The sequence below is a fragment of the Falco naumanni genome, chromosome 13, assembly GCF_017639655.2.
Source record: "Falco naumanni isolate bFalNau1 chromosome 13, bFalNau1.pat, whole genome shotgun sequence".
NCBI classification, from domain to species: Eukaryota; Metazoa; Chordata; class Aves; order Falconiformes; family Falconidae; genus Falco; species Falco naumanni.
The window spans coordinates 27,957,161-27,980,621 of record NC_054066.1 but is presented as its reverse complement, the minus strand read 5'-3'; the positions used below and the strand labels follow the sequence as shown (position 1 = coordinate 27,980,621).

Below are 23,461 nucleotides of genomic sequence, written 5' to 3'. Positions count from 1 at the left end.
TGGAAGGGCAAGCAGCAAGATGAAGCAGGGATTGCTGGTGAGAAAAGCTTTGGTGCAGGCTGTGTAACAGAGGGTGGGGAGGGAGGAGGCTAGGGGGCCGGCTTCTCCAACTCATGGCATTAGTGTTACTCGTGCTGCAGCTATCCCTGTTCAAGGAAAGAAGGTAAAACCACCCTGCACAGAGCTTTCACGCTTACTGTTTGGGTACCTTAGGTTTTGTGGGCGTTCAGCAGCTTAGTTGAGAGGTAAGTGCTTAAAAAGAGGTAAAAGCTGGTAAAAGGGATAAATCTGGATCTTTGTCACTTGTGCTGGAAAAGCCTGTAATCCCCTGATGCCTCGGTACTGAGCTGTGAGGCTTCGACCCTATCCTTGACTTTCTATGTACTTCCTTTTCCCTCTCATGTTCTCCTCCTTTTCCTGCTTTCTCGGTCAGCATTGCTGTGAGTGATACGGTTGTTTCCTTCCTCCCAAGTGCAACAAAAAGTCTGTGAGTAGGCAAGACCCCAAGGGTCAGTGTGGCAAGGGCAGAGAACCTGTATCACAAAGCAGGGACCATTCCATGGAGATTTCCTGAATTGTTGCAGAGATTATGTTGCTGTAATTTGCTGTTGATCAAACGTGACTCTGAATTTACAAAGCATTTTGACTTGGGGAAAGTAAAAGCTCAAATGCTGAACTGGTCCAGGTCAGGGCTGCGGGGATGTTCTCAAATACGTCCAAACACAGGCATTTGCTGCTTCCACAGTATTTAGAAAATGTATTTCTTTTAAGCCCTGATTTTATGGGGCCCTTAAAAGTGCATCCTCTAACAGCTGGGCTTCAAGATAGGCTCTGCTTATTTGCTTCAGACTTTCTAGTGATAGTAAAAACAAAACTCTACAGCATGTAACATCTGAACAAAATGAAAAACAGTGAGTGATCTAGCTTGAGTGTGTTGTATATATTCTAGTTAGTTAGAGTGTGGTGCATGTAGGTTTCGTCCTTCTGTATCTGTCTACCTCTGATCCTAGTTAACTTGGTCCAGATTCAAAGAAGATGGTGGTGATGTAAGTTACATGTTAATAAACATCTCTCACTCTTCCCTTCTCTGTTCTACTTTAGCAAATTGTACTTTATGGCAAATTTCCCAACGTTAAGACTGTGTGGCAGTTTGCATCACACTAACGTCACATCTGACTTGGACCCTTTAGAAATGGAAATGAGGGTTGTTTCAGGCAGCTGGTCTAAACAGCATTCTGATCTTTTCATTTTCTTACCGTCTTTTTTCATACATCAAATGCTTGCTTAGAGGCCAGTTATTCCTAATTTGTTTTATATTTGAAGACTATTTCTATATCCTTTGTATACAGCAGACCTCACTGGCTCATAATCACTAACAGATGACTGTAATATAATACAATGAATTTGGACAAACTTCAGTTTACATTGTTTTGCAACTTTTCCCGTTCTAACCTCAGCATCTTGCTGCAGTTAAAAACAAGCTGTGTTACTTGATTTTAAGTGAATTGTTTATGGCTTTTCCCCCCTGCTATCATTAATTATGGCTTGATTTTATTCCAGATAATTACTCACAAGAGTTTATTTTCTGTGTAATTGGTCTCCAAATTTTTTGCTGGATAAATCAAGCTTTGGATAGGTGATCTTTTAATGCATTGCTGGGCTGACCTTGCCTGCCATTAAGCATAGGCATAAAAATATGTATGTTGTTTTAGTGTGGCTCGCTTTTTTTCAGGGAAATTTGGTTTTGAAAGCTTCTGGCTACTCTTAAATCTTTCTGGTTATGGACAGGGTTCTTTTTAAAAGGCAAACATATATGTTCAGCACCAGTGGCAACAGATGCTGTTCTTGCACACTTAGGTGACAGGATTTTCCCAATGGATTTTATAGATGTGACCCAACACAGACTGTGTTTCCTGCAGGTGTTAGTACTCAAAATGCACGGTATGATGCATTTTTACAAAAGAGCAGGCTACATTAAAGCCAAAGTGAAGCCTCTTAACATTTTGAGTGAGTGTACAGTAGGTGAGTTTTCTAAAAACCTGTGTATCCTATGTGTCAGTTGGCCTATGGGGAAGTCTGCTGTTTAGCTGTAATAGTTCCATAAGGAACTAACAGAAAAATAAACAAAAGAGAGAAAGCAGTTGAAGCCAATAAATATTCACTGTGAGGTGAATTACCTTCAAGGCCTTTGACGTGGTCTCCTGTTAAACTTATGGGATGGAGGAAATGGAGAACAGTGAAAGGACTTGAAAGCCATCACTTAAATGCAAGTTATTTGGGTCAGTACAGGAGTAACCCTATTAGAGTCTTCCCTTCCTTTGTACAGCTCTTACAGCCATGCTGACTCTCCAGAGGTGCTTGGACAGTGCTCCAGATCTCCAAAAGATGGGGTCTAAAATGAAGCCTCTAAAGCACTGTTTATATTAATTGCATCCCGCGTGGATCTAAGTCATCACCCCTCAACCCACATAAACCATCTTAACTTGTTTGAGGGTAAAGTTTACTCAAGCTGATAGCAATAGAAATCCCCTTGAAATACCAGCTTTTTTTTTTTTTTTTTTGGATACTGGTTTCATAAAGATTCAGTGTATGTCACTGTTAAATAACTATTGCAACAGAACAATAATTTTTGAAGTGTTTAGTTGCACAATGTTTAAACAAGGCATTAAATATTTGCACACTAAGGGAAGGACAGCTCAGTTAGTGCTTTAAGTAAGGTGAGGACAAATGAGTGAATTCTTATATAAATTCCACAACATTGTATCACAAACTATCTTCCTTGCAAGGTGACATGTTTGAAAGGATCCATCAGAAGCAACAATTGAGAGGAAACATTTTCCATGGCTTGCTCACTGTGTCCTGTCATTTACCCTCTCTTTTGTGACCGCTCTTCTCTCTGTCCTTTGCAGAGACCGTTTCCAAGGGTCTGCTCTCCCCAGGAGCCATGGATGCTGAGCTCTAAGGTCCCTGGCTCCTATGATCGAAAGCCATAACAGGGAAAACACTGGTAGAAGCACAGCTAGGGCCAGTCCCACGCTGTCACTGCTGAACAGACCATTCTGAGCAGACAGACCTAAAAGGTGATCCTGATATTTTTTTCTGCTCCCCCTCCCCCTAATTTCTGACACCTCTCAGACAAAAGATGATACACACTCAAAAAGTATTCCTTATTGACGGGTTTTCTTGATTAGCTAGGGATGTTATTTAGGCTGGAAAATAGGTAGAATTTATTGTTAATTCTCTGGTAAGACAAAGTTTTGTCGCAGGGAGACAGTTCAGAGATTAAATTGATTTATGTGTGGCATTTTATCTTCACCTATTGAATTTTGTACTTGCTTTTTCTTAAGATTTGCTCGAAGTTAAATATTATAATCTGTTTTTATGTTAGTAGATATATTACCCAGTTTGCAGCTTACACTGATAAGTCAGTATGGTGACAAACTGCAGGTCACTGATTTTAGCCTTCTGCAGGGTTTCCTGTAACACCAGATGACACAGTCCCAAGGCAGACTGACCACCTTGATAGCAACAAAGGCAGGTTACTTTACCGTAGCTTCTAAACTACCTCAGAGAACAAATCAAAATCCATATTATGATTCCCACTCCTCCATTGCGAGGTTCATATTTGGTTATTGCAGATATTACTTATGTGCCTTAACAAACTGGAGTTAGATTTTTCCCCTGAGCATTAGATGAATATGGACTAAAATTGATAGAGCAACTGTCTCCAGTTCTTTAAATAATTCATATATTTGTTATCTCCTTTATATACCAATGGATGGTTTGTTTTCTCAGCATGTCTCTCATTGGTCAATGACAGTTTTCTTATCATTGCTCCATCTCATGATAATCTCATTTTCTCAGTTCTGATTAGGAAGAATTCCTTCTTCTTCCTTTTCTGCATCACCGTATGTTCCCAGAACTTCTGAGAAAACGATTTTTTTTTTCTTGCTTAGTCATACTGTTTTGACAAATACGTACTCGTTTCCTCACGTAAATGAATAAGAACTATTGCGTTTATTTCTTCATATTGTGTAGAGGGCTTAATCAGCAGGATGATGGTGGAGTCAAAATGAAAATCTCTCTGTTAGGTTAAAGGATTAAAGGAAAAATGGAGAAATAACGTTGCTTACAAAGCACAGACTTTAGTGTGGCCAACGTGGTACTTCTCATGAGCATTATAGTCACTGAAAAACTGTTTATACTGAAAAAAATCCAAGTGACAACCGAAAGCTATGATCTCAGCGGTGGCTTTGATGCTGTAATGACTGACTAAAAGACTTTCAGCCGTTCAAAGCTCAAGGAAAAAACAGTTTGTGAAGAACAGTAGAGGAGCACTAAACAGTAATTTTCAGTGACATTAATTCCAGTTGGAGAGACTACAAGGAGAAAGTTCTTCAACTTTCATTGCCATTAAATCTAAGTGAATTTGTGTAATCTGGCAAACCTCCACTGCCACAAGCTGAATGCTGCACAACTGCATCGTGCTACAAGGGGTGGGTGGGGATGGTGAACTCGCCACTTGTGCCGTCAGCTCTCACTACATGCCATTGTAAAAATGGGCTTTATGACATCGTAAAAATGGATTTTATGCATTTGGTCAAAAATGCTGGCATAAATGGGCATTACCATTTGGTGGTTTTCTTTTATGTTAAAAGTTTCTATAAGAAACAGAGCAAATGAAAATGGGAAATGTTTAGTGTCATGTATAGTCTAAACAGTAGTTTTGGTCTGGGAAAATAAGCCTTTGGTATATTCAAACATTCAATATGCTTTATCAGATTTTTTTTTTTTTTTTTAATTTACACCCTGGTCTCAACTTTTACAAATCAGCAGGTTGATAGAGCAAGACCTAAGAATGTTACGGATTTTTACTGATGTTTTAATAATGGGGAATGTGATAATAAATCAGTTTCGGTGGAACTGACTGGCATATTAGTACAGATCAGGAGATATTTATGTGCAGCTCCAGCACAAACCACAGACCCGAGTTTTTTTGTTTGGTTGTTGTTGGGTTTGGGTTTTTTCATATCTAGATCCACACATAAAGGCACTGAGCACTCACCAGCTTTCTCCTGCAATTTGTAGAACATAATATTGTTTACCTGGTGACCAGCCTTTCCAGCACTGTTATCACCAGAAAAAAACATCTAACTCATTAGCTAAGCTTCTTCTGACAGGGACAATGTGATCTGGGAAATTGTTCTGCCTTTTCGCTAAATGAAACTGAAATGTCAGGGATTTGGTTTGATACCCTCCCCAGTATTTAAGAAAATGCAATTTATGGCAGAACCCAGATTAATATTTTCTATTTTACAGATGCAAATTTGACATTTTCTGTTGGAAGATCTCTGGTTCTCCTGTTGACACTAATACATTAGCAATGAAAGCCTGGGATAGGGCAAGTTCTGATCGGAAGTTGTATGTGATGCATCAAACAAAACTGTATGCCATTTTCCTCTTTTGGGGGAGTTGCTTTTTAATGTCAGACTGTCTGTACTGAATCAATGTTAGAAGGAGATGTGGAGCTTGGGTTACAATATAAAACTATGTTCAGGATGGTTTGGCTAATTTTTTTTAAAGGAAAAAAACTATATTTACAGTTGTGGAATTTTATTCTTCCCGGTATCAGTGGTTTAGGCATTGTTATAACGAGCTGAAGTATTTGTATCAACGTCTCGGATGAAATTATTTACTGGCAGTTTAAAAACTTGATGCTATAATCTTCTATTAGGCAGCACTGGGTTTCAGATCTGTAATATGTTCACAAAGGAAACATATTGCTAGATGTATTTGAAGCAAAAACATGTATGTATTGACAGAGGTGTAACACATGATTGAAGTATTGCTGTGAATATTGTGGTTAAGATTTCCTTCCTGAGTCCCTGATCACATCCACCCTTTCCTTTTGAAAGACTTCTTAACTGGGGGTAGTATTCCAGTCATGGTCTTGTCCAAAAAAATCTAGAAGATTTAAGGGAAATTACTGCATGAAGGAAAAAGGAGAAAATTTACTTTTTTTTTTCTGTGTAAGATATGATGATTATTGAAGTTTCCTATGCAGATAGCTCAAACCTATATTGACATTTTATTTTGACTTTTTAAAAATAGTCCTGGCTGACCTTGCTTCCAAATGCAAATGTGAAAAACAATAGCAGGGGGGTGAATGCTGGGCGTATTTAAAGCACAATAATGGGAAATGCTCCTGTCGCCACTGGGTCCTTTTCCTTCCCCTGGCAAAACCTATGGCTTGTCCCCACCACTGCACTACTGGCCTCTGGTTCCGTGAGCCTCTACAATAACTGTTATCTGTATTAAACCCACATATATTCTAGTGGTAACATTTTAAGGACACAATGAAATCTCACAACAGCAAGGCTAAGATAGGCTTTCTTAATGCATTCATAGGTCACTGCTTATGACACAGGTGCACTCATTTTTAACGGCAGGTTTCTCTCAGCAGCATCTTCCAGTCTAATTTCTAATGAAAACTTGGTTAAATACTGCTAATGCTCACTTCACTGCTGATAGTATAGTTCTTGGATTTTTCGTCATGTTTTTGGGAAATGAGATCAGGTTCAAGAAGTCTGCTATATATTGGCTTCTATATGATACTAGATCAATTTTAATTTTAATAACTGGTCTTTTGTACTGTCCTGAGTTAAAGTGAAAGTGTTTTCCAAAGTAACTTGATGTAGCACAGTCATGATTTAAATTGAGAAGCTGAATACAAGTGCTTTTATTGCTCTGGATTCTGTGTGTTCTGCTACACCATAGGCTAGAGGCTTTCTTCAGAAGGTTAAACATATATTTTTAACTGTTATAACTTTGCCATAATGCACAAACTGCAGACGGAGATGGAGAAAATAAAGTACTTTCATAGCAGCTGAGCATTTTCAGCAGTCAGTGCTTGACCCTGTGCAGATTGCAAGTTTGCACAGATAAAGCATGGGCAAGGCAAAATGCGTTAATGGACAGAGGAGAAGGCAGGGGATTTTATAAAGCACTTGCAAGAGTGATGTAGTTTTGCTTGGTAATGCATCACTGGAGACAGCAAAAGCAGGGAGGACGGTACTTTTAACCCGTGTTTTCCTCATGGGCATAAATGCAATCCCTATTTTGCACTCTGAACATTTGTCAGTGCAGAAGACTACAGATTTAACCTCATATTGCTCATGCAGAGCTTTCATTCAGCCTTCTAGGTGGAGTTCAGTGTAATTATGTGGTTTTGTAGTATTAAATCGGTGAAGTGTGTGACCTGGATAAAAAAAACCCCAAAGGCTCAGTTGTGCAAGTGCCTTGCGAACGCTGGCACTGCTCAGGGGCCTGGTTGTAGTGGCAGGGTGGATTCTCAAACCTGCACGTGTTTTACCATAACTGAGGAATTAGGAACAAAAAGGCACAAAGAAACACACTACATACAAAGGTGGAAGTAAACGCCTCTAGCTGTTTTTCACAAGTGATGTTACAAACTAGGTGCCCTTACTAACTTTGGTGTAGACAAAAAATATTTTTCTGTATGCAACCTTGAAATTATAAAGAGAAACAAGATCTACTGGAATAGGTTAGTTTTTGCTGAGATTATATAGATGTTATGATTTAGGTATTTACCTTTAATGATTTTTTTTTTTTTTAGCCTTCTGGATGCTAATAAGCAACTCTGCATATTTGTAGTGAATGCAGAATTTTAGAAGGAGCAGAGCAAATTTGACTTAGGCATAAAAACTCATTTCTTAACAAGGCACTTAAAATGGAAGGGGTTTTGATATTAATATTTCCCTTATGAAGGCAGCTTATTGATTGAACGAGGAAATGCTTGGCAATCCCACTGAAAAAGTCACAAGCACCTGCTCTTAACTCAAACAGATTTTTGGCAGGAATGGTCTAACTGCTCATGGTAAGTTGTAGAAAACATTTTCTTAAACAAATAACAAAGGTACCTGAAAATAGAATACCATATCATGAAATGACATCACTGAAATTAAAGTTTACATAAGCTACAGAAGGTAACAGAAATCTGCTCTTATATATATATATATATATATAAAGAAATGGTGGAAGATCAATGCCAAGAATCATAGCCATTGGGATGGGAATGCACCTGGAGAAGTCATGTAGCCAATCTCTCACTGACTGACTCTCCTGAGAATAAAGTTTACTGTTTATCACAGGAAAAGCCATGGTTTTGTCAAGTTAAAAGTTATAAAAACCTTCACTCATGATACAGCACCTGACCTTGGCCCACAGTTTGTGTGATTCTGGCGTGATCTGCATAGGGGTGTTTGTGCATGTTTGTAGACATATATATATGGATATACCAGATACTACAGGTACTGTCAAGTCTGTAGGCAGCCATGGCTGTTTATATTCTTTGTTAGACACTGTACAATTATACCTGCCAATACGATTCCTCCATGCTTTGTTCATGAGGTTTGTGATGTGAGGATTTTGTGTGACAATGTCCTGTTCTAAAAGCTCACTTTCAACCATGGGGTCATCAGAGAGCTTGAGAAGGGAATGCAAAGCAGTGAAAACAAAGGTACAATCTAACCTGTCGAGATATTTAGAATCCATCTTCAATATTAGCTGATAATACTTTCCACTAGTTTTTGAAATGTTAGGGAAACAAATTGTTTTCCCTTCAGTTATTTTTGCTGTGTTTCCCTCTGCCAGCAAAGTAAAGAGGGAGCATGAATTTTGGACAGTCTTGCTGATGCTTTAAGCAATTCAGGTTTCCCCAATCAACCTGTTTTATTAAATAAAAACAGAGACTTGAAAAAGATGTTGGATGTTTTTGCATTTTTTTGAAGCAGGCTGTGGTAGAATTTTCTCAGACTAAAACAAAGTTCTGTTTATGAAGCCAGCATACATCCACGGTCTGAAGCAGCTTTGCAGGTGTTGATCAGGAAAGGAATTGCAAACCTTAACTCTTTGGTTTTACCCCTGTTTTTTCTTGCTTATCCCTTAGCTGAGAGATGATGAGAACAACCAGCAGCGCCTCAGATAAGAGCACAGGAGCATCTGACAAGCCCTAGGAGTGAGCTGCTGTTTGAGAGCTGGACTTCTGATGAACCATTGTTGAGCTCCATGGCTTGTCCTAAGACAAAAGATTGCTGTGGCAGATGTTAATAGTAAGAATACAAAATAAATCTTGAAGGAGGAGCATATCTTAGATTTAGCAACCAGGCATTGTTAGACTATTTGCTGAGTACTGGGTAAGTGCACACATAAGTGAGGCAAGCATTACAACAGCACACAGATATTCTTACAGATTCAACACATTGTGTTGCATCAGCATGATTGTCTGTTTACTGCCGGGCGCTGTTTCTTTTCTTACAGAGCCCCTGCCCAAACTCTGACTATGCCAGTTGCTGCGTACATCAAGCTTGGGGTGGTATGGTTGGAGGCTGAAACATGTCGGAGACTTCAGCGAAAGGTCCCCGTTAGCCCCTGGAGAGCCAATTATGACATTTGGAGTCCGTTTATTTTTCTGTTGACTTCCTTGAAGACATGTTATGAGCAGTGATTCATCCACCAGTTCTTCCAAGTCCCGTGGGACCTGTGAAAGCATTGTTAAAATTGCTGTGTTTCTTTTCCATTTCCTGTGAAGCACTTGCTGTTGGGGACAGGTTGCTGGGCTACAAGGCACTGCTGGACGCCTTCCACAGCCACTATCAAAATGTTATCTGCTGGGTGTAACGTCCATGACAATCCCCCTGAAAATCCCAGCCTTTCAGTTTTGTAGGAAAATTACCTTTCCTATGGAGGACACAGGGTGTGAGGCTGGCTGTGGGAAGTATTCCCAGGGAATAAAGGCTGGGAGTGTACTGAGAGCAGCATTGCTCTTTCACGTGTCAGAATAAAAAACATAAAATTTTGTTCTTGCTTGTTGAGCAGAAAGTGCAGTAAAATGGGAGCCAGGGCTAGGGGAAACTGGAGTAGAAGCTGCAGCGATGTTGGGACAGCTAGGGATGGAGGCAGGAGGGTCCTTTATGAAAGATCCATGTAAGAAGTCACACTTGAGTGAGAGCTTATATTGAAGTGCTTTGTTTTGCTGTTATTTGCATTCATGAAAAAGCAAAGTCTGGAAAGCGTGGAAGCCTAAACTCAGAGGCTCTGTTTTCTGCTAGAGCCTCTTTTGTAGAGTCCTCCTCGGGTTATTGTTATGAGTGCAGGGTTCCTGGCTTTGCTTTCTTTTTCTGTGGGGCAAAGTAATTTTCAGCAGCCAGTAAGTAATGTTCATGTCACCTGCATCCAGGCTGTACCCAAGTGCTGTGTGTCATGCATGTCTTGCCTAAAGCACTGCTGCTGCCCAGGGATTGGTTTTGCATCCCACCCCTCACCCTGGGGATTTTTTATGCTGCAGCTCTGCCCAGGCTGATGTGCTTCCTAGTAATTACCAAATTAGCAGTCTCGTAGTGGTAATAACCACCAACGTAATTTTATTTTGGGCCAGTTATTCACAAGGCTTACCGCAGACAGGGATCTCAGAGTGCTGGAAATGTTTTTCACTTTGTCAGTCAAAATATTTTGGCATGTGTAATACTTTTAATAACTTTAATGGATCTGTTCGAGCATACTAATATATCGACAAGAATTTGATCAATGCCTAGCAAGAAAAGCAGAGCTGGGCATAGTAATAGGCAGCCTTTAAAGAAAGAAAATTTGGAAATGTAGATTCTAGGCAAAAATTTATATGAAGATGAAGAACTATGATTAGCTTGCAGTGTGACTTTGGTACATGTGAACTGACTTCAGAAAATGAGATTTTTGACTCCAAAGTGCTGCAGATTTTGAACACCTGACTGTCATAGCTATGTTTTTGCTCAGTGTGAATAGTTGTGTCGTTTGTTCATTAAATCATCTTAATCTAATGAAACATCTTACTCAGACTTGCAGTCACACTGAGGTGCCTTTCAGGGTCCAGGACTAAATTGCTGGAGAAAAATGTAATCTTTGGGAAGTATATACACGCTACTTTGGGCTGAGAAATGACCAAGGACAATGTCACCTTTTATGAAATCTAATGACATTAAAAACATTATTGCAAAATGTTCCTTTTTTTTTTTTTTTGCAAAAAACCCCACCTATATGATCCTGACTCCCATGCAGCACAGAAAAGCCATCCAAAATAACAGTCGTTATCAGTGCTCGGAAAGACTCCAAGGGACGCATTCCCCAAAGAAATTAAGAGTCAGTCCTTGTTCACCAGCGGGTTATATGTAAATTGGACAGCAGGGCATTTAATTGGAGATCTTGGAGCCTAAGTCTGCCCCAAAGCACTTATTGTTTGGAGTGTAACTATAAGCTGGAAGGAGTGTGATTTCATGCAGTTTGCCAAGGGAAGCAAACACTCCAGATCTTGTGTGGGGGCCAGGATGGGATGTTATTACTTGGCGTCACTCGCAAAAGCAGGATTTTTATCTGATCCCTTTCCTGACTTCAGTTTTCTCTTTCCATTTTACATTCCCTATAATTTTACAAAGCAGTACGCTTGGCATTTGTTGTTAGATGTTAGATATTTGAAATAAAAGTGTCGCAGCAGTTCACTGCCTTGTATTTTATTTGAATGCTTTGTGGTTGTGGATCTCATTGTAGGTATATCGCATGAACTGACTGCTCAAGTTTCCAGAAAAAAAATTTGCATTTTCTTTCCAGATAAGAGAAAAGAAGAAAATTTCTTTTTTTTTTTTCTTCTCTTCAATTTCTTCTAGTCTAAGACTTCATCTAATGGTTACCATGCAGACCCTGGGCTAGATCTGTGTGAGCAAGGCGCTGGTATGTGCGAGGGAACTCTGAACAGAGAGCTGGTGCCCATCCAAGCTCTGTGCAGGTGCAGAGCATGCAGGCAGGGCAGGAGAGGAAGCTGAAGCTGTTACTCACGGAACATGCAGCCATTTACACACGGAGTGCCTGAGACTGAAGGAATTCCAGCAGCTCGGGATAGGTGAAGCCTGTACAAGGCCCTTCTGAGCCTTCCCTCCTAGGCCGATGGGGACCACTGAGGATGTTCAAAGGACCAAGAAGAGTGCCCAGAAGCTTCCCATCCAGGCTGTGCGGTGTCATCTCTTCTCTGAAGGTTAGCTTTCTTTTCATCCCTGTGCGCTGTTTAAAAAAAGCAAACAACGTGTTACAGCTTGGAAGAGTATCCGCAATGTCTGAACGGTGTGTAACCAAAACAGAGTCTGCAGGAGATGTCCACAGCCAGTTCAGCTTAGTGCAATTTGCCTTACTCATTCAAGTGAAATCATGGTTTATATGTCCAGTTACAGTAACATAGAAATTACAATTATTGGGAATTTTGTTCCTGGTAGAAGCAGGGAGAAGCAAGGTTGCAGCCTTCCGCGGTCACTGGGATCTGTTTCTTGTTGTGTTGCCCTACTGCTGGGGTTAAGATATGGATGTAATTTAGGATTAGTGGAAGAATTTAATATATAAATAAAAAAAAGTTGTAAGTGAAAGGTTACACAAGCATAGCATAATTTCCCATAAGAACCATCCCAGAATTTTGCTTCACCCATTTGCTTATGCCCAAATAAGGTTATTTTCAAAGAAGTCGTTCTTTTCCTCCTTTCCAAAAAGAACCACCCAGAGCCCAGGACACCTGTGCTTTGCTGTGGGTAGCTCTGACTCAGGCTGCAACCAGCCGACAGGTACAGCATGGTTCTTCCTCCCTGCCCAAGTCAGGGAAGGAAACCTTGCTTGGCTGCGGGGTGAGGAGTGTGTGCCCTCCCAGCTCAGCCCCGAGCTCGGACAGTGCCGGGGATGTTCCCTGGCTCTGGGTGCCCGGCAGTTCCCAAGCTCCAGCCAGGCAGGAGGGAGAGAGGGACCGTGACTTTCCGCCAGCAGGTGTACAGGGGCTATGGTGTTTGCTTGGCTTTGGGGCTGTGGCGTTTGCTTCTTCAGACAGTTATGCATATGAACTCATGTCTCCAGTGTAGAACAAGAGTATTTAAAAACTTCTGACAGAAAGATACACAGATTTTATTTACCATCTATGGACATGCACATAACAAGATAGCAATATATGCAAAGCATACAGTATATACAATGAAGGGATGCATGCATGCCACTAAATCATCCTCTCTATCTGTCCCTGTGCCATAGAAAGGAATCCTGTAGGCCTCATAAGAAACAAAAGGTCTTAACACAAGGTAAAATTTTCCAAACTGAAAAAGCTAGAATGACCTTTCACTGAAACTCTGGCCTAGGGACAATGTTAACTTTAATACACATTTACTCAGTATTGATTATCTCTGTGTACAGCACTCATGATATGCCTCTAGTGCAGGAAATTTTAGTGTAATATTTCAGTTAGTCACCCATATAACTTGTATTTATTCACTTGTCATTTATGTGGAAGAACATGAATCTACTTGATTTTTTTTTCTAATGCTATGAATAATATTTATGAAGTTGTTTGTACTTCAAAACCACAAGGTGGTGAACTCAGAGATATAAAAATGCAAAGAATTGTAATCTCTAAGGAATGAAAATGTGAAATCAAGTGTTGAGCAAGATGCTTCTAAAGGAAACAATATATTTTCTGAATTATATTACAAGTTATTTTCTTGCTATGCACAATAATTTTTCATTCACTCTTTGAAGGAAAGTAAAAAAGAAAATCATGCATTTCATCCCCATCTCCAGCCCCTTACTTTACAAATGCTTAGGCAGAATACCTTGTCCTCATTTTATTTTTGATTATTGGTTTGTGAAATTTTTTCCTCTGTTCTCCAGACAGATAAACTGCTAGTTTTCAGTTCTTTGCCAATGAGGAAAGCATTATGCTTAACCCCCACCTTCTCTTTTTTTTCTTCTAAACGAGAGCATTTAGTGATATTTTTTTTTCCCCATGGTGTCACGTTCTTGGGGTCATGAAACAGGGCAGAGCCTCATATTCTCAGAGATAAAGCTAGGTATGTGGAGATGACTCCAAATTATTGGAATGGTACTGATTTGGCATTTCTTGGTTTTATTTTGAAATGTCTCAATCAAGTAAGAACATTTAACATAACCATGTCAACTACGGGTATCGAATATATATATATATTTAGAAACTAATAGGTAAAACTACATCATGTCATCTTGATTAGTTGCTGCTTTTTGTGGACAATCATGCAAGACCACTGAATCTTGAGAATTCCTGCAGTGGATGAAAAATCCACTGATGCTGTGCCACCTGCTAAAAGTGCTGCAGCTAGGATAAGAATTCATGTAAATGCTGGAGCAATGGAACAAAGGGGAAGTGACCATAAATCAGAAAACTGAAAACTGATGGCAGGGTGTCTCCTGGAATAACAATTGCTGGATAAGACTGTGTGTAAAGCCGGGCAATAGTTATCAGGGCGTTGTCAGGAAAGAGCTCATGCTCTGAAGCAGGTTGTACGGAGACAAACGGGACCTCAAGCAGAAATGGGAGAGATGTTTTAAACAAACACTCATACAGGTGAAAAGTGGAAAGCAGTTCCTCAGATTCGGGGCCTAGGAGAGATGGCAAGAAGCGAATTGCACAAAGGTGAGAGGGTTCATTTGCAAGGAAAGGAAAGTGGGTGATCAGGTGTATTGGCAAAGGAATTAATCACGAAGTTCAGGGAATGATGGTGCCACTGAATAAAATCTGTTTGCTTGGAAAGTTCTGCTCAAGTCTGGGCTGCAGCCGAGAGAGAGAAGGAAAGAAAAACCGCCCACCTTACCCATGCCTTGGAAACTCTCCAGAAAAGTTCAATGACTTGAGGGCGGAGGAAATGCCTGATGAGGAACTGCTTGATGTGCATAAAATACTCAGCCTTGGGGAGGAGGGGGGCAGGCCGGGGGGTGAGCTTGACAGGAGATCTGCTTTTGGAATACAAGTAGCTAAGGGAGATAAATACAGAGCTAGGTGGGGACACCATGAGGCTTTATGCTGCAGTTTGAAAGAGGAGGTTCTTGTCAGATACTTAGAATGTATGACAGCCTGTTAGCCAAATTTTTGGGTGGTAGTAATACACAACAATTTAAGAACAGAATGATACCTATGCGGTGAACTATGCACGTTCTGTATTTACAGGGCTCTTAAAGGTACACTGCAAGGGCTGCAATGGAGTTGGTGGGAACTGATTTTTCTCCCATCTGTTTCTGTGTTTCTATATGCTTTCATTTCAAAAGAATGAAAAGTCCAGCCCTAGTGACGGTGCCTTTGCACCGCTTTCACTTGGTCTTCAGACAGAGGGAGGGAAACAAAGCCCTTGTCAAGGGTGTGAACTTCCTTCATTCCCAGGGCAGCTGGGCCAGCGTGTCGCACCAACTGTTGAGCATTTGATTCAGAATCAAAGCTTCCTTCTGAAACTGCTGGTCTTTGTTGTAAAATGCTTCATGCCCGTCCCACTGAAAGGAACAGTAGAGTTTTTAAAAATGTTACGAGAACGCATCCTTCCAATGATGAACTCTCCAGTAAATGCTTCAGTTCAGTGTCGCTCAGGCATCTGTGGTTCAGTATTTCAATCAAGTAACCTGGAGATTTTTAAAACTTTACACTGTTAACGTATGATGCTACTGTGGTGAGAGACAGGAATATGTGTATGCTGAGGAAAACATTTGTAGGCACAAAGGGAAAATTGTACATTGGGTGAGGCAGAAGTGTTATCTAGTAATTCAACTATTGCCCAAAAGCCAAAAGTTCTGAATTCCCCTCTCACCCAGCTCTAGACACTTTATTATTTGGCTCTAGACCCATACGTATGTGCTGAGCAGCCTCTGATAATTTTTTTTTCCCCTTAGAAGGCTTGTTAGACATAATAGCTGGTTCCAAAGTGAAAAATATTTTGAATTTCTCTAGGTTATGTTTAGAAAAGCAACAAGATGAGAGAGCTGAATTAAGCTATGGAGTACACATGCAGTGCCCTCCTGCAGGCTGCTTGAAATGGCACAGCTCTGCTGACTCCTGGCTCCACCGGGATGCACAGGGAAACTGGGAAATGATCTATCAGAGCAATGCAATAAAGCAACCAGACCCAGCAGCTGAGAAATGGGTGGCTTCAAAAATTACACCTGTGCAGATGAACTTGTGGAAAACAGCAGAAAAACTATGCAGAAATGGTGATTTCTGAGGGAAGGTGATAGTTCCAGAGGCCTCAACATGACCTGGCAATGTGTGCTTTTAGCCCAGAAAGCCAAACATATCGTGGGCTACATTAAAAGTAGCGTGGCCAGCAGGTAGAGGGAGGTGATTTGGTGATTCTTCCCCTCCGATCCGCTCTGGTGAGACCCCCTGCAGCCCTGCGTCCAGCTCTGTGCCCCCAGCATAAGGAGGACACAGAGCTGCTGGGGCAAGCCCAGAGGAGCCCAGGAAGATGCTCGGAGGGCTGGAGCCCCTCTGCTGTGCGACAGGCTGAGGGTTGGGGTTGTCCAGCCTGCAGAAGGGAAGGCTCCGGGGAGACCTTAGAGCAGCTTCCAGTGCCTGAAGGGGAATGGCTTGCAGCTGGAGGGGGGGACAGTCAGGTTAAAGGAAGAAATTCCGTGCTGTGGGGGTGGGAGGCGCTGGCCCAGGCTGCCCAGAGCAGCTGTGGGTGCCCCGTCCCTGGCAGGGCTCAAGGCCAGGCTGGACGGGGCTCTGGGCAACCTGGGCTGGGGGGAGGTGGCCCTGCCCGGGGCAGGGGGCTGGAGCTAGGTGGGCTTTAAGGGCCCTGCCGACACAAACCGTTCTGTGATTCCATGATCCTTTTATAGGGAGAAGTTATTACATATGTGTGCTGTGGCCACCACGCTCAGAGTTACACCACTCAGCAATGCTTTGGCCCATGTGTCCTCGCTGGAAGTCAGGTACCAGCATCTGCTGGGGTTTCTGCTGGCCCCTGGGGCTCAGGCGGTGAGGCAGTCCCACGGTCAGTGCCTCTCGCTTTGGTACATTAGCACCTGCAGAAGTGCAGGCACTGAGCACCCGCCTCTTTATGAAGGGGCAGTGTGGGCAACAAGAGGAGCGGGTCCCCAGGGGTCGAAAGCGAGCACTTAGGGCAACGTGGTCCAGAAAGGAAACGGCACGTGAAGGTTTAGAGGTCTCCTGCATTGTATTATTTCAAATGACAGCCTGTTCACAGGAAGTTAAAGTAAATTAGTAAGTATTTCAGCAATGTGCTCCAATTCCTTTTTTTTTTTCTTTTTTTTTTTTTTACATCCTGCTGTGTCAAAGTACCCAGACAGTAATACTAAAAGAAAGCCTCCTGTAAGTACTGGTTTGGCTGAGAAGCTACACATTGTTAATGATGCTCTTACACTCTCACTGCAGGTATTTTTTTGTAATTACCTGAGCAGATTCAACTATCAGAGATAAAGCCTGGTGCCCACTTGCCTTAGGGAACAGCCAGGGGCTTTAAGTAATTTTGGGAAATACGAAGAGGAGCAATCTTTCTTGATGAGAGCACTTGGAAAAGAAAGCAATAAACACACAACGCTCAGTGCCACGGTCTGTTGTCTGACTCAGCTGAGAGGGGAGGAGGTGTTTGCTTTGGCGGAGTATCCTTTCAAACCTCAAGAGGTTCCTTAGGCCAAGATCTTTGGTGTCAGATAGATTTATGGTGCAAAAATGCTTCCTCAGCCTTTTCCCAGCTGTTTACAGAAATCAGACGTGTCTTAGGGAGATTGTACACAAGTCCAATAATATTGGAGTGAGACAGGAAATGTGTGATACAGGACACAGAGAGCTTTATAATAACACATTCCTCACCACGTGAGGTGATTAAAACACATGTTTGCATGCCTGTGTGTGACAGATTTTCATAATAGGTTGCTAATGCATCTTGGAGGCAAAGCACAAGATTTTTCTTTCAAAGAATAGATAATAGTCTAATGATGGTGAAGTAAATTTAATCATGTTAAATGCGGTTCCTGCTTCTTTGCAATTTTGTCATATTTTGAAGCATCTTCACTGAAGACAGTAATAACTTAGAAGAACTAAACTCTGAAAGCTAATCGTTGTTTCACGTGAGTATTTACTATCCAGTGTTCAGTGGACTTGATTGATCTGGGCAATGCAAAAAGGTGAGGCCACAAGCACACGAATTTTATAGCACCTATAAAGTACTGTATACAGTTTTTGCTCAATTTTATGCTGTTAAACTAAGCATTTGGTATCATATGGCACTTTAAGTACTTTGATTTATGCTAAGACAGAAATTGCATCCGTAATAAACATTCTAAAGTATGAGTTTAAGAGCCATCTACTGTATTTATTTGTGACATAAACACTCACCTGCAATGCATTTGAGAATCATCTTAGACTTAACTCACACTGCACATTACAGCCATTAAGTTTCAGGCACAGCAAGGTCATATCCAAGGTGAAGACGGAAGTGGCTGGGAAGAAAGAGGTGGCATGGCAAATATTTTGAAATAGCAAATGGAAAAATATTCTTTTTCTCCTGTTAAATATTCCAGATACGTGGCAGTAATTTCTTACTTTACTATAGAGAGTCCTATGTTATACCGATCTAGATAAAGTACAAATCCAGTCTTTTAAACATGAAATATTTAAGCACACAGCCATGAAAATAAAATGAAAACCCCACTGACATCTTTGAAATTAAGTATAATAAAACTGCATGTGTTTCAGGTTTTTGAAAACTCCCCCATGTATGAAAGAAAGCACAGAAACCCTTTGTTGTACAGGAACCTGCCAAGGCTGTGCTCCATGTGAGGACTCCTCCCAACATTACATTTGCTGTTTTGGTATTGAATAGATTATGCTCAGTGGAACCTGCTTGAAAGTAACATAAAGTACTAATTTTAAAATTATTTAGGTATTTTTTAGCTTAAACAGCTTCTATCTTTGCATATATTTGTATGATAGTAATAGAGTGTTGGAAAGCGGCAATCATGTAATTGATACTATCAGGAAAGAATGACAAAGCTTCATTGGCAGAGCGAGACGTTAACAGTCATGTCTTTATTTCTCAGGAAATCATAGAATAAGTGAATTCAGATGGATCTCTGGTCTCCCAAGAGCAGGCAGTAGAGAGGACAAGAAAAAGCAAAACACATTACAAAGTCTTGAAGTTTTCAGGGTAACACAGCTCATTTGGGTAAGGACTTAAATAGAAAAGACATTTATGCTTACTATTTAAATAGATTAATTATTATTTATATATATTATATAAATTAAATAAAAAAATATTTTTAAAATATTTAAACTAAAGAAAAGGATTCTTTAGTTTAAATAAAAAAATTAGAGATTACTAAACAGTATTCAACCTCTGAGGTCGTATGTGGTGACCTAGCCTTGTCTCACTGGTTTTACAGGAATAGGAAGGAGACACTACTGTATTTTCATGTTTGTTACATATTTATGGAACAGTGGCACACTGAGTTTCTTACAGTAAGGAACACCTGGACTGTAGTGCTACAGAGATTTACATAAACTAAAATGGGACAAGAAGGTGGCAAGCTGGTGCTTAAAATCTTACTGCTAAGTTTGCAGAGAGTCAAGATGATATTCTTTGCTGAATATTTATTTTTCCAGGAATCCTTTGTCACCATACTTGGCAGAGACAATCTGCCACGCTTGTCAGAAGCTCTCAAAAATACTTTTGCAGAGCGCATTTTTTTGGTCTTTAGTGTACAGAACACTGCCACAAAAGTACCCAGGATGAAATCCTGATCCACAAGTCAGCTTGAAAGATTGCAGAATTTTTTGTGGTTGTTAATTGATTAACTGAAGTCACCCAAACTAGAGCTTTGGTGACGATATTCCTAGAGCCTCTGAAAGCTGTTCACTTCCATTCTTCCCATTGGCATATACAGCTGAATCCGGGCCATGATATGAGCATCCCACATCAGAAAGTGCAGTTTAATATGTTTACTCGCTATATGTTTTTGCCTCTCACTTTGATTATGGGGCTAGAAAGCCTTTTTGAGACTTAGGAAATAAAATCTGTTTTTCTAGATCTTCCTTTAAATATTCTCACCAATAAAATTGATCAAAAGTTAGAGGAGACTGGGATTCTTTTGTCAGAGTGCTGGCATTGTGTCAGTGCCCATATCAGTTAAATGTGAGGTTAATTTGAAATTGTTATGAGAATATTATAAAGAACAGAGTCAAAGGACTACTGCATAAGGCAATAACAAAGCACTAAACCAGCACCTCTGAGTGTGTGCCAATTACCTCTCTTTCAGCTTTAACTACCACTTCTCCGTAATTTACTTGTGCCTTCTGAACTGACATTTAAAACTTGTTACAGGGACATCTGTTGGGTGATACTATTCTGGCACTCTGCAGATTTGTTAAGCTGAACTTTGCTGGGTACAACAGCCTGGAACTGGTACCTATCGTTTTATTGAACAGGCTGTGCAGTTTGTTTCTTGTTGGTGAGGGTTATCTTCCCTGACCCACAAGATAATGTGTCTGAAGTTCCTGTGGTTAAGATTATCTGTGAAATGGAGCAGCAGAGCCTTGGGGAAGCAGCTGTGAGCCACAGAGAACTCTGTTCTGTTGACTCTGGCTCTGTACTTCATGATCAGAGCAGGCTGGGGCTTCTGCCTTCACCCTCACCAGCGATGGATCCAGCCGTGTCCTGAGGTTTCTCAACATTTTCTTTCTGAGAATGACGGTGAGAGAGTAGTCTGGGGACTCTGACCTTTTGCAACAGCTGTATTTGTGTCCTGGAGGGAAACTAGAGTGTGTGCATGAACAAAACCCATTTTCTATGGATCACAGAGATTAGGAAAGTACTGGGTGATGTGACAATGGTCTCCTGGAATAATGGGGCTAGTTAGCCAGGATAAAAGGCTACGCTTTTCTGCTGTACACAAGCTTTTGCTAGATACACCTTTGCTTTCCAAAGTTATCCCTTTTATCTGTGTATATAAACAATCTGCCTTTAATTATGCCCCCTATGAAACGCAAGGTGCTCTGCATGGCCACGCATTACCTTTGAGCTCCCTCAAGCGGCAATGAAACCCTCAAGTTTGTCGCACGGGTGCTCTCACAACAAAGCCTTGCAGTTTAAGCCCCTGTTTTTAAGAGCAACTATAGTAAACTGAACGAGCCACTGTGATTTCAAGGAATCTAGACTAGTCTAGGGCAGGTGAAAATGTGATCCCACAATTTCATGACACAATTCCCTTTTGACAGATCTGTTAAAAGACACATATCAATTGAAAAGTAAGCATTTTATGCCCAAGAGTAGTTTACAGCAGATGCACTACACGGATGCAATACCAGTGTGTTTTGAAAACCTGTTTTGGCTTTCTTGAATGGTTACTGATCAAAGTAATGACAGAGTAGCTGGAAAGCGGGCATCTTGGTTCACAGCACATCGGGTAAAATGCAATGCTTTTCTTTTTGTCATCCTGAAAAGGTAAATAAATCCTTTGGCTTAAACAACAAGTATTTCTGCCCTCATTAAGAGCATATTTTGATCAAAAAGCACCATATGTCACTTGATGATGTGCACAAAGGATTCAGGTTACGTATTTTGGTGTAAAAAGATGAAATTTGACAGAAGGCTGGACCTTTTCCCTGTGAATAAGTAGTTTTTTGAAGGGTTTGTCTAATATTGGAAGACCTTTTTGGACCAAATAACTCAAGTAAAATGAGTTTAATATCCAAAAGGAGGATAATGGAGACATTTTACAAGCTTTTGCATTTCCCCATATGCTTATTACAGGCTTATTGCAGTCTACCCCTTAAGCTTTCCTTTTTTTTTTTTTTTTTCCCGGTTTGCTACTTGTTATGAGAGATTTATTCCTCTTGAATGTGTCAAGCAAAATAGTAATATAAAACCCCAAAGCTTAGCTGGGTGAGGAGGAAGTCTGGCAAAGCTGTGGAGGAGGCAGGGAGCCACCAGGGCCGAAGTGCTGGCTGCGGTTGCTCCTTGTTCCTTTATCAGAACAGGCTGCCCAGGGAGGTGGTGGAATCACCATCCCTGGTGGTGTTTAAAAAACACATAAATGTGGTGCTTAGGGACATGTTTTAGTGATGGGTTTGGCAGTGCTGGATTAATAGTTGGACTTAGGATCTCAAAGATCTTTTCCAACCTAAACAATTCTATGACTATGATTCTTGACAGACAGGGAGCACGTGGCCAGGGCAAACCTGCCTGCAGGAAAACCAAAAGTACCTCCTGAACTTTATGTTTCCAATCAACTGGAGGTCAGAGAGTCACCCTTCCTCCAAGGACCTCACTTGCTTTTTGACCACGACAGGCCTGCCTTTAAGACCCTTTTAATAGAAAAGGAGGCTATAGGTGCTAAAAGCTGAAGTGAGGTCCTGCCAGCCACGTGCCTACACACAGTTCTGTCAGTGCAGGGCATGCTTGGTGTAGCTAACGCCCTCCCCATCCCGTTGTCTGAACTCCTGAACTACCAAGCTCTGATTTAGTCTTTAGCTGTATGTTAAACAAATCTGTGTACAAAGTTTAGTTCAAGCTGACTCACTAAAATTGTTTAAAGTGATGAATTAAAGGATTTCTAACCATGGGAGTCAGCCTTGGGAAGGATGGGAAACAAAGAACAGATGATGAAAAGAATGCAGATATCTACGTTATGCAGAATGAGGCCTCCAGGTGAGGAAGCTCTGGCCGCAGGAGGAGGCAAGCTGATAAGGTGTTGCTGTCTACGGAAAATTAGTTGAAAGTAGGACAAGAGTAATTGTGGCAGTGGGAGATTGTGACCTCTGACTCAAATAGCCCCCTCACCCACCCTGAGAGAGAGCAAACCCCGCGGGGGAGCACGCGGAGTTAGTAAAGACCTTCAGTGGTGCTATCTGAGGGTGACGTGCAAGTGCTTGGCTCGTGTAACGTGTACCATGGAGCAACCCGGTGTGCACGTCAGGCGGAGCGATCCTCTGCGTATCCAGGGGGTCAGTTTGTCACTGAAATCGGGAATAAGAAAACTCCTGAACACCAGTGTGGCCTGAAGGAGCAGGCATTCCGTTATGGCAGCGCTGGATGCGTGGGGGTTGCTCTGCCTAACGTGCCTGCCGTTATGACATCCATGCAGGATTATATAGATCATACCTACGTTTGTGCAATACATTCCTCACAAAAAAGCATACATATTCATTTAATAGGTGGTACTGTATTAATTAAGCATCGTGTATGCTCTTTACAGGTGTTTTAGAAAACTTCTGGGAGACCCTGTCTGTAGTCACAGCTGGTGTAGAACCGGGCCTGTTACTGCCCCAGCGCGGGCCTGTCTCGGCCACGGTTGTTTGGCAGGTTTGGGTTCAGATCCAGCCTGGCAGGGAGATCCTTTGGTTTGGTTCCTTCTTGGAATTACTGGCTACCCTCCCCTCCCCTTACAATGCCTGTTGCACAACCACCGCTCGATGGCGATCACCCACAGCGGTTACACTGCCGCGAGCAGCCCGTAGGAACGGTACTGAAATGCCGCAGTACACAAGGTCTGGGGTATTTTAGGGCGCTTTTGCCGCTGCTACATCGCAGGTTTGGCTGGGCTGGTGGCTCGCGGCAGCGCGCACCGCTGGCCC

The 23,461-nt window shown here is 41.5% G+C and overlaps 1 long non-coding RNA gene across 4 annotated transcripts in view; it reads left to right on the top strand.

The window, feature by feature from the left end:
• Positions 1-23,461, top strand: part of LOC121097130 — a 26,066-nt gene extending 2,605 nt beyond the window's left edge. The window contains exons 3-5 of one of the 4 annotated variants that reach the window (XR_005830789.1): positions 8,969-12,079; positions 16,708-18,666; positions 18,931-19,050. This is a non-coding gene — a long non-coding RNA (uncharacterized LOC121097130). Of the gene's footprint in view, positions 1-8,968; positions 12,080-16,707; positions 18,667-18,930; positions 19,051-23,082 lie in introns of those variants that run through there. The other 3 variants (XR_005830790.1, XR_005830791.1, XR_005830792.1) reach the window with 3 other exon arrangements.